Source organism: Hakea prostrata, chromosome 8, assembly GCF_041222555.1.
Source record: "Hakea prostrata isolate BN-2017 chromosome 8, UWA_Hpros_2, whole genome shotgun sequence".
Lineage (NCBI taxonomy): Eukaryota > Viridiplantae > Streptophyta > Magnoliopsida > Proteales > Proteaceae > Hakea > Hakea prostrata.
In genome coordinates this window covers 26,706,479-26,711,627 of record NC_142607.1, presented here as the reverse complement: position 1 = coordinate 26,711,627, position 5,149 = coordinate 26,706,479, and positions in this window count along the sequence as shown.

Here is a 5,149-nt window from a genome sequence, read left to right as displayed (position 1 = left end):
ATTTAGTATAATATGATGAGATTCAGATTGTGATTGACTACATATGACTTGGGATTGAGAGGTGTCCTTTCGACACTTCTGTCCTTGGACATTGGAGGGAGTAGTATGGGATATTCCCCGAAGGTGTCCATCGACGCTTTCCCGGGTTATTGGATGACATGTATAGGATTGTCTAGGTGTATGGTTAGGATTTCCCTTGTCGTATCAGACCCGAATCGAAAGGGTATTGAGAACGAACGACCCGTGGTAGAATATGGTTGAAGGGCACTCAAGACCGGTACCCACTCCGTGAGAGGACTTGAACTATATTGCGGATACCGAAAGGGGCCCCCGAAAGGGGCCATTTATTGGTAGGGTTGCATATGGATAGACTTGGGCTCACGGGCGCTCAAGACCGGTAACCAACCCGTGAGAGGACATGAGAGCTTCCTGTTTACTATATGTGGATGACCAATAGGGTTGATGAGTCCTTAATCCAGGATTACGCTGACTCTAGTGTGAAGGATACCGGAAAGGATCGCCGGGGGCGAGGAATGGACCTATCTTGATCTGATGTGATATGACTGAGTAGATGACTTGCATTGGGCTAGGCTTTACTTTGACATGCACCAATACTTATACCAAACGGTGATGTGAGAGAGTGGTGACTAAATCCCCAACCATGGTTTTTGAGATGACTTTACCTTACTTCCTTGGGCAGACCCAAGATATCTTATGATTGAGGGGGAGTGACTGACGACCCAAAGAAGTATGGTGCCATGACTTAAAGCATGTCTACCTTAGAGACTAGCATACTTAAGATTAGAATCATCATTTATCATTGTCTCATATCATATTGCATCCTATTTTGACTTGTGTTGATTGAACTGTGGATTATGAAACGACTTGCCTTGCTGAGTTATTTTTGAACTCATTCCTTTTGTGCAATTTGTTAGATTACACTGCAGGTACAGAAGACCTTGATGGCACATCCTATGATCCCGCATACTACCCTTCGGGTGATGGCTACGTGGAGAGTCAGGATTGCTATATCGAGGAGGATTATAGTGCGTACCAGGGTTAGCCCCACGTTAGTGAGGGAGCGGCCACGTTGGGTTTACTTTATCCATACTTTTGAAGAGGATATCATTAGGATAGAGGAAACCTATGTGTAGGCCCCGTGTCTCTGGATGACTGTAATCATTTGGATATTCTCTCTCTAGTTCCTATGGATTTGTTCATAACACTGGGTGTAACTTAACTTAATTTATCACTGTTCCGCTGTTGGTGAAGGAGTGACTTTTGATCACTCTTTCTCTTTGAGACTCTGTTATTTAGAATTTGATACTTAATATATTTCCGCACTCTGATTTACTATCTTCTCTTATTCAATTGATCTATTTATGGCTTGTTTTCTACATTGATTATATTGTTCATGATTATGTTATCGTGTATGTGGGAGGCATGGCCGCTTGATCTGGATCTTCGGGATGTGGATCACATCCTAGGTATGCCAGATAGGATACCGGCTGGGTGGATGTGACAGAGTGGTATCAAAGCCCAAGATCAAGTAAGGCCCTAACCACAGAAACGATAATGGAACATTCCGAGTCACAGATCCAAGGTGATTCAATTACTCTTAAAAGTGAGTAATAGATAACTCGGACTAGAAACCTAATTAATGAAGCATAAGTGAATTGTTGAATAACATACAATAATTATAAGTTAACAATATTCATTTAATGAAACGAAAAAGAAAATGAATAACACACAATAACAGGTGAAACCGAAATAACTTTCATTAACTTAAATAAGTTTTACAACGGGTTACATATGAAAAGCATAACTGAAATCCTAGTACAATCTATCTATCTAGGAGATCATCGTCGGACTTTGGATGTCCTGACATCCTCAGTGATCTGAGTGAGCTAAGACTGCATCTGATCCTGTCTGGACTCTATCTGTGCAAGCCTCCCCTCAAGCCTCTCATACATAAGTGACTGGCTTGCCTCCATCCTCTCATATATTTGAGTCTGCCTGGCTCCTAAGCTCTCGAAAAACTGCTCCTGCCTAACCCCCATCCTCTCCATCATGGAAGTCATAAATTGCATCTGAGCATACAGATCCGGTGCCTCTAGTGCAGCCTATGATGGACCCCCAGTCTCAAACTGTGATGTGGGAACCCCTTGATCATCAGGACCGACCTCCTGCACACCTATATGATCCCTAGCCTAATCCTCTGCTAGAATATCCTCACCATCATCCTCGGACTCCGACTCGTCCCCTAGACTGGGAGATCTGCCAACTCGATCTAACTGCATCAGTCCAATGGTCCTCGTACCAATGGAATATCATGCACCTCCATCAAGTCTATCCTCACCATCCAAATCTATTCCGAAGTGACTGAAGATGCATGTCAATAAAATCCTAAAGCAAAGATTTTTGACACCTGGATGCATGACAACCTTGATCATAACATTCTGTATAATATAAGACAAATCGATCTCGAATCCCATATAAATCCGATAAATGAGTAAGACATCCATCACCGTGACCACATTATGATGTCCCGCTCTCGGTATGATATTCCTCCCAACAATTCGATCGATGACTCTGGCCGATGCAATCATCTCACCGCTGTTTCTAGGATAATAACACCTATCATCATCCCAAAGTGTCATTCATATCTCATGCAACTCGTATAGAAGCAAATGTCTGCTGAAATCCTCCCCTACTGATATCCACACACATGCATGTGGACAATAAGGAACCCCGAGAATCTCTGCTAGTGTACGAGTAGTAAATCTGATCTGACTCGCTAGCACTAACTACATCTGATCAGCTCGCCCCTCCACAAATGAAGTCAAATTGCTGTAGAACAGCCGAATTAACTCTGGGTACACCGGCAAATCCTCAGTAAGTAGGTGTGTCCGCCCCAAAACATCGAATCTCTCCCCAATCCGAAAAGTAGTCAACTCTGCAGCCCGAAATGGTCGCCCGTACTCTATGTGGCAATGCCCAAAATATGTATCGTAAAGGAACTCGGCCAATGGTGTGACGAAGCGGTGTCGATCAATCACCTCTGCTCGTGTCAGTAAAGGCACCTGACCTCTACCTCTCCTGGCACCTACTACCCTACCTCGAGCACGACCACCACTTCCTTGTCTCTCCATAGAGTATGAATATCTGTAGAAAAGATCAATAAGTCAATGTTAGGAGATTAACTAAAAATGGACATGAAGGGCATTTTCGTAAATTTTTGGAAATTTTCAAATTTGGGGGAATTTCAATTTGAGTATACTGCCATATGCAAAATACTTTAAATTGCATGATTGTGGTGTTTGTTTGAAGAAAACTGGTCAAAATCGCGTCCTAAAGTTGAAAATTTAGCAAGCTAGAAAAGAGAAATTTCAACGTTTAGGTCAAATTTGGGGATTTTTGATATTGTTGAAATTGGTTGAAACGAATTGCATGGTAATGTGTAGCATATCATTTGGAATGTGTGGCATCAAATTTGGTATTAAAACTCCTAGTGGTTTGGGAGAAATCGAAATTTTTCTAAATTTGGAAACTTTCGGCTACGTTCGCGAGATCAAGTTGAAAATTCGTGTTTGCTTGTTGTTTAAGCATTGTTGTTGCATGTAAACTATGAGATTTTGTTTCTAAGCATGCATGAACCTATTTCTATTCTAGAACAACAAGTTTAGCATGGTATTTTGAGAAATCTACGTAAAGAAACTACTTGAGAAGATGATGAATAGTGATTTACTTACTTGGTTGAACAATGCTTGATGTCTTGATGATGTGGAAGCCTCTAATCACTTGGAATCTACTTAGAAGTGTTTGCTAATGCGTTCTCCAGAGCCCCTCCACAAGAAAAACGAGTTAGAAATGAGAAATGAAGGAGAAATGAAGTTAAAAGCCTGATTTTTCGTTACTATCATGGCTTGGTCGAATGCTTGGTCGACTGACAGTCTACTAGCCAGTCGACCAAGGCTAGAGAAAGTGAGAGAAATGAGATTTTTGGGGAAATTTTTGGATTTTGACCAATGTTTGGTTATTTGCTTATTATATTGATGAATCTATGTATAATTTGAGCACTTTAATCATATGGTCAAGTTGTTATGACGAATATTCGTATCTCGATGTGGTCAATGTTCTTTTGCAGAATAGTTTTACTGAGAAGTCGTTTTGTCAGCTCCGGTAGTGCCGGAAATGAGGAGACACCTGCTGGAGGGTCTGACCAACAGACGTAGGAGGACATCCATACTACCAATGGCATCCCCAGTGCCCCTGACATTGGAAGCTTCAAGGACATTGCAAGTGTCATGACCAACAGGATGCAACAGCAGCAAGCTAAGTTTAACTAGATGATGGCTGGTTTTGTGAACTTGAGAGAAGAGAACCGTGTTAGTGGATCTGGCAGTGCTGGCTTGGCGGCCTCGTATGTGGAGAGGTTCACAGGAACCCCGCATACCCGGCTGATGGAGAGTTTCTTGAAACTGCAAGTGCCATCTTTTACTGGTGTATCTAAGGACGTTCTGTTCCCTAACAGATGGCTGAGGGAACTAGAAAAGGCCTTCCGGAACTTGCAGTGTACGGATGCTCAGAAGGTGCTCTTCGCCGAGCAGAAGCTTCAGCAGGAAGCAGACACATGGTGGACTTCTTCCCGCCCTATTCTTGAAACCCTCCATGGTGGTGCTGTCTCTTGGGAAATATTCAAGGAAGCCTTTTGCAAGAATTATTTTCCCGAGGGTGTGAAAGATGCCTAGGAGTCTGAATTTATGGCATTGGCCCAGGGTTCCCTTGCTGTGCTGGACTACCAGCAGAAATTTGAAGAGTTATTCTTTTTCGCCTCTAACTCGATGAAACCTGATAATGCAAAGGCAAAGAAATTCTTCAAAGGACTACGGCCATCTCTAAAGACGTACCTCACCCTTCTCCCTCTTGAGAGTTACGCCCAGGTGGTTCAGAATGCAAAGAAGCTAGAAGAAGCGGAAAGAGAAAATGCTCGAGTTCAGAGGCTGTGGCAGCCTAGGCATCCCGGTCTTGAGGATCGCACCGAGCGTCAGTTTGTGAGGCCTTCACCATATCCCACTCCTGCCTTCCAGCCTAGGAGTGTGGGTCGAGTTCCAAAGACTACTCCTGTGGGCCCCCGTGGCCAATATAG